Genomic DNA, 6,888 nt, shown 5'->3' with positions numbered 1-6,888 from the left:
TTGTCGAATGTTTTCCTATTGAAGTGAAGTGAACCGTGTAAATACGGTTAAACCGGCGCGTCGGAATCCCCTTAGATTTAGTATTCAGTTCTTCAATCTCTTCGCTAAAACAGCTCTGGTTTAAGAATTAAAGTCATTGACCAGAATCGGTCCCGCGGTGTTGATCTGTGTTTAATCTCCACCATGAATGTTTAGCTCTACCCTAGAATCAGTTTATCCAACGTCCTCACAGAAAGATTCGTTCCCTCCTGTCTACTTGATTGGGGAAAATACAGAATATCAGCGAACAGCTGAATTTTTATTCCGCAATTGATTGATATTATTGAATGGAAATTTTGAAGGAGCAGCGGGCACTTTAACCTCACGAAGATGATTCGTTGTAATTGTCAACCCGTGGATGGGACTCTCTGGAACTAATTTAACTCAGCAGTCAACACAGAGAGGTTGGGAAGCAAATCAAGGGTTTCTGCAAGCTGCAAATAAGGAGGAGGAAACGTTGCTCTCGCTGCTCTCTGAAGGACAACGGGTGGAAGATGGGAGTAAAGAAACAAAATGAGCTAACGGCACTGCTAGAATTTGAATCCAGGATCCTCTATTTAGGAAACAGGTGCTTGACCCACTGAGCCACGTCACCCACATTTCCGCACCCTTTTCCCAACGTCATGGTATTTATCCCTTTGCCAAGCGACTTTGTTGAGCCTTTTCCTTCAAAGCGTCTGCGCAATAATATCTCACTTTTGTTCATCAGTCTCTGCATGAGAAACCATGGATATCAGTCATGACCTTTTCTTCCTTATCCGCTCTCAGTCCATCTTATATCCAGCCCTCTTCATCCTGTTTTATTCCCACAATCTCTCCAGACTATCTGAACTTATCCAATGACATTTCTCATCTCTTCCCACGAAATGTTGGTGAGTAATGTCTGTGATACACCAGGCCCTGACCTCCTCCTGTGGGTGACCTCCTACAACTACTGCAGAATAGTTTAACGTGTGTGTGTTTTACATTAGGAAATGTGTATTAGTGCGAGTCTACCTGGTGTATCTATTCTCACACAAACGACAATGTGGCTTCAGAGCATTTAAATTTTAGAAAGTCTTACTTGATAAGACAAGTTGTACATTCAAATATTGGTGAAGAGAGGCTGATATTGTTCACTTGAAATAATTAGTGTACAACTCGATGGTGCTGCACATCGGAATAGAAAGCGAGATTGGATGGATTGAAACCGTCTGAAAGGATGGCTGATCGGCTGTGGGTGGCAGCGAAATTCTACAATGGCTGCGCGGCTTATTTGGCAGCGGTTCGTTGGTCTGAGGCTTCTCGCTTTGCGGCTTTCACTGATTAATAGGTGAAAACTCCGTGGGTTCAAATCGCAGACAAACCCCACTGTGCTTTCATTTTTAATCAAAACTCACCAATTTGCTTCTCAGAATATTTCAGAGTTGCAGATGGCTGCAGCGCCTTTTTCCAAGAAGGAAGGCAGTGATGGATAGAAGGAAGGAAGACAGGAGAGAGACGAAACAAAAATAACTGAAAAGGAACAAAAGACTGAGCCTGAGAGTGAGAACGCAGGCGAGAAGCTGAGAGAATTAAGTCTGTACTTTTTCTCAGTCATTTCTTGCTGCCTCATCCTTCATTTGCGGTTATTGTCCAATCGTAAGCGGCTGCGGCGCGATTAATGACGTAAATACAGTGAATTGGCGATCTCGGTTGACGGCAACGGTGGGCTGAGCGACGAAAACAACTTTTATCGTTTAATCGAGCCTTTCGGAGGAGCGGAGCAAATGCTCCAGCAAATTATGGGCAAATCAGCCCATCCCGTATCTCACTTGCTGCAACATTCACCGATCGATAATGGCGCACGCCGTGAATGCATCATTGTGGTTCGAGGTCCCAGCAATTGAAGGATTGTAATGATAGTGAAATAATTCTGGTCTGTCAAAAGTTACACCTTGTTCCACTGCCGGTTCCAACAGCCGTCTATGTCCCTGATCTGTCCACTTATCCCAGTTAAATGGTGCCCTGTCGGTGGATGTTAAAGATTCCCCAGCGCTGTTGAAAGAAGCGCACGGAATCTCCCGCTGTCTTGACCAACATTCCTGACTCAGTAACACCAACAAAAACAGCTGAACACAAAGAGCGAACGGAAGGGTCCAAGTTGAAGGGAGGAAACCAAAGCCCTCACGGCGTTCCACAGTCACCCATCGACCATCCGAACTCACACTTCGATGTGCTGCACTGTCCGATCATTGAGAAACTCGTCCCTCCTCCGTTTGGCTCCGTCCTTCGTGGGAATGGGAATTGGAAGGTTTCACCGACTCATGAAGTGTCCCTGGAACAGAATGAACAGCATTCCCTGTGTCTCGGGGTTTCAGTGACGGATTCTTGTCTGTCTGTCACAGGGCTGATCAGAACTCGATTCCTGATCCAAACAGTGCATCGTCTTTTAGAGAAACCGAGAGAGAACAGGAACAGAAAAGGAAACAAACTGCGGACTGGATTCCAATTGCGCTCCCGCGGTTATTGTTAACTAAAGGCACCGTGGAATTGGATCAACAGGCAGATTGTTGGGGATTAAATGTTCGGGATTTAAAGCCAGGCTTTCTCCCATGTTCCCAAATACTGATCGAATAATCGGGAGATGGTAAAATGCAGGAGATGCAGGAGGGACCGAAGTCCTTCAATCTCTGCTGCAGTTACTGGGAACCGAGCCATGGGTGGGATTCTAGTTCAAAACGGGAGACTGTTAACAATGAGACAGATCCTGGGCTCAAATCTGAACCGGAGCTCCCTCCAGATTTATTTTTTCTTGATGAACAGCGGGTGGAGGAATTAAATTTAACAGAAAAAATGTACAGACTTGGTGTAAATCTAATAACTGGACAGGTTCAAGATTATTAAAATTTTTTGAAATCAGATTTCTTCCTGATATTCCACCTCCCTTATCATTTGCTTTTCCCGTTAATCTTTCATTCGCTGTAAACCCCAGAGGCAGCAAGGAAGGACAGAAAGATCTATCTCCGATCTGTCCTCTCTTCTCGTCCTTTATCCCATTACAGCAGGTGAAAAATTCAAATTATCCGTCTATTTTTAAAAAAAATATAAACAATACAGGGACACAGACTTAAAACTCCGATGTCGGATTGATAATAATGGCATTCAAGCCAATTATGATTGTACAAAACTTACGTCGGGTCGCAACAAAAGTTCAATACAATAACGACACGGATGGGGTTCGGGCCAATACGGACAGAGCACAATGGATTTGCCGATCATTTCTGAATCCACGATGTTCTGCCCGTGCACCCAGACCGACAATGTTAAAAGTGTAGAGTCAACTTCCGTAAGCAAAGGAATTTACGGATTTCCGTTCCATCAGGTCAGTTACTGTAAAAAAACGGTCGGGTGTTGAACAGTTTCGGCGCACGTTGGAACACGTGTAAAAATGACCGCGATAGGACTCGAACCTGCAATTTTCTGATAACATCGCGATTAATATCGAAATCAGATGCCTTATCAATCAGCCGACGCGGCCGCTGTCCCAGCGATTCAGCAGAAGATCTTAAACCGGGGCAGGAGTGGCTAAGACTCTGCTTGTATCTTTCTCTTCCTTTCACTTTGTTGATGTTCATTTCTTGATTTGTCTCTGACAGCAAGTTGGCTCTGCTGTTTCCGAATTATCAGGATACGACAACTGAACTTCCACTGGGTCTCCAAGAAACCTACAATCAGAATAAACAAATCTTTGATCAAAATGCTCAGCCTCCAAAGCGAATCTCTTTCACACTCAGTCTGCAAAATAGAGAGAGGGGAAATAAAATAAAAGACAAATCGGTAAACTAAAACTGTACACGGAGGACAACACCGAGCAGAGAATGTGCTGAGTGAGATAATTATTTTCTGATTTTCTTTTTTTGGTAAATATAAACGCGGACGGGGTCCCGCACCACGGGGTAAACGGGTCAGATCCAGACCTGGCGCTCAATGTGAATGTTAATGTTGAGCACAGTATTCCATCCGTTTAATAATAAAATCGCGGGTTTCTTGCTATATATTCGACACATTCCCTTGCTGTGTGTTTAATCAGGGCAGGGAATATTTTGCTGGTTTCATGATATTCATTTTTCAGGAAATTAGTAAACTCGTCTCGAAACATGAATTTTCCAGTTTCTATTTCGCCAAATGGAGTTGAGGTGCAGATCAGCAATGAGCTGCTGTGATTCCGCCGCGCCGGTTTAACCGGAATTCTATGTTTCAGTGAAGTGAACCGTCTCAATCCGGTTTATTTCTTTATTTATAACATTGTTGATTTTGAGTGACAGATTTATCGAAAATTCATTGAGAGTTCAGATGTCAGTTTTCTGATCAGTTGGAATCTGAAGAAGATAAAAATAAGGAAAGAAAAACATTACAAAGGACGAAACTCGAACTGATACAATCACCTTGTCTCCGTCTTTAAAGGTAATTAGTGCTCCCCGGAGAACTGTTCAATGTTTATCCCTTCAGCCACATAACTACAACACATTATCTGCTCATCGCTGTGTTTGGGATCTTGCTGGGCGCAAATTGGGTGCCTCGTTTCCTGCATGTCAGCAGTGACAACACTTCAAAACGTGCTTCATTGTCTGTAAAGCGCTTTGGGACATCTGAGGTGGTGAAGGGCGCTATCTAAATGCAATCCTTTTTCCTGTTGCCCCATGTGCCCGGTACTCTATTGGAATCCTGTCGACTGGCGTATGCAGGAAATTTTCGGGGAAAATTGGATAACGGCCTTATTTCGGCGCAGGTAGCGTGATGCGCTGTTTCCCCGCGCCCAATGACCCTTCCGCAGGCAGGACACAAGATTCGACTGTCCCGAAGACTCACCTGCATTCAGCGTTCCATTCCGGGCCTTGCGTGGGATCAATGCAATATGCGCTTTCCACCACCAGGGGAGCTCAATCTCTTAAAGGGAGGATGTTTCTTCGAAATCTATCAAAGGTCGCTGGCACCTGTTATTTGCTGAAAATAACAGTCCACTGTCTGCACGGAGTCTGAACTGAGATGAGACATCACACATGGAAAACACAGATGCAGTTTCCATCCTTCTGTTCACACTCTGATGAGTTATGTTAAAACATTGAACAAAGGTTGCACACAACTAAATCCCACATCCTCCAATCTGCACGCCAGTCCTCACCAATCTGTCGATCTCAGTTGGTACCAAGCCTGGAGAGTGCATGCACCAAGCTTCTCTGCTGATGCTGAGAGACCTTGTTGCAAGAGGTGGGCAGAAGGAGGGACATCCTATATTTGCAGAGGTTGGGGGGTGGGGGTGGGCAAGAGGACCTCCAGACATATATCCAAAAGGTAGCGGGAGGCAGTGGGGGACGAAGTCATTGCCAGGCGCACAGTAGCATGGACTTCGATGCAGTGCAGGAAGAAGTTCAATGCTTTGACTTGAGTGGTCAAGGTGAGTGAGGTCAACTCTCAAATGAAGTCACCTACCAATTGCACCACGCACGACATCCCCATCACCCAGATACCAACAAACTCTTTCCATCAGTATTCAACTCTTCAAACCAGAGACTTCCTCTCACCCTTACACGTTACCACTGTTGCAAGCCGCCCACCAACAACTCACAGGTCACACACACTGGCAGCTATCAGCCATCACACAGACACACGTCCCGCTTTCTTGCAGGTGAAAGTGGCGCATATCAGGAGGCAGCAAGTGGCAGCGGCATTTAGCCCGTTGAACCTGTTCCACCATTCAATGAGATCATGGTGGAGCTGTGACCGAGCTCCATATATCCGTCTCAGCCTCATATCCCGCAATAACATTGGTTCACAGAAATCTATTAATACCAGATTTAACAGTCACAAGTGAGTTAGCATCAATTACCGTCTGAAGAAGAATGTTCCAAACGTCTCATTCTTTCCTTGCAGAAGCCGAGGTGACGTGCATGCAACACACCTGGAAAAACGAAAATGTCTCATGATGATGTGAAGATTGAAGCTGAATATGAATTTATCCCATTTCACACATTGTCATTAATGCAGAATGAAAATGCTCTTGGGCGGTAATCAAACCCCAGCTTTCTGTGTGGCAGGCAAGAATTCGACCACGAAAACATCAATGCCCGAGCGGCAGTTGGCTGCATGTGTCCACTTGGAAACCTGTCTGAAAGAACATACAATCTTACAGGCCGAAATTGAGGTTGTTTGATGAGAAACAAACAGCTATCCAGCTCTAGTGGCGCAATCGGTTAGCGCGCGGTACTTATATAACAGTATCAGGCTCGAGAAATGCCGAGGTTGTGAGTTCGAGCCTCACCTGGAGCAGGTGCACTTTTTGTATCTGAATATTTCCACCGGAGTTCAAGGTGCAGCTGGTCTGTTCCAAAAACATCTCCTTCTTCGTGTTCTCATGTGGGCACTTTGGTTCCTCTGGCCGGCCGTATTGCAATAGCAGGTGTGAGTTTAGTTGTTGACAGATTAAGATTTCAAAATACATGAAGGAATTGTTCCCAGCTCCATCTTAAATTCTGCTAATTCGCAAAAGTTGACATTTACACTCTTTTTTCCTGTACTTCAATCTCTCTATCTCTCCCTGTCTCAGTCTCTTGACTCTTTGTATTTTCCCCTGATGGACTTCTCAGGCTTCCTTGAACGGCCAAGGCTGATCGAACCTGCAAAACCAACAGAGAAGGGTAAAGAAAGAAAGACTGAGACGGTAGGAAAAGCAAAAGTACATCCCAGATGATGAATTCGAAGCTCATGTCTCCACATTTGTCTCTCATCTCCCTCACAATGAAAAATTAGCATTTTTTTTTGTACTTATGGTTCAGTTTATAATCTGCGGATACCGAGACAGATGACAATGTAGCTTTAGAGCAGTAAATT

The 6,888-nt window shown here is 44.8% G+C and overlaps 1 non-coding gene across 1 annotated transcript; it reads left to right on the top strand.

Annotated features, from left to right (window-relative positions):
* Positions 1–6,232: 6,232 nt before the first annotated feature.
* Positions 6,233–6,327, top strand: trnai-uau (transfer RNA isoleucine (anticodon UAU)). The gene is made up of 2 exons: positions 6,233–6,270; positions 6,292–6,327. It is a non-coding gene; the product is annotated as a tRNA-Ile (tRNA).
* Positions 6,328–6,888: the final 561 nt, after the last annotated feature.

This window comes from Heptranchias perlo, chromosome X (assembly GCF_035084215.1).
Source record: "Heptranchias perlo isolate sHepPer1 chromosome X, sHepPer1.hap1, whole genome shotgun sequence".
In the NCBI taxonomy this organism is placed as follows: domain Eukaryota; kingdom Metazoa; phylum Chordata; class Chondrichthyes; order Hexanchiformes; family Hexanchidae; genus Heptranchias; species Heptranchias perlo.
Note: the sequence above shows the minus strand (reverse complement) of the source record. Positions and strands in the feature narration are given on the sequence as shown.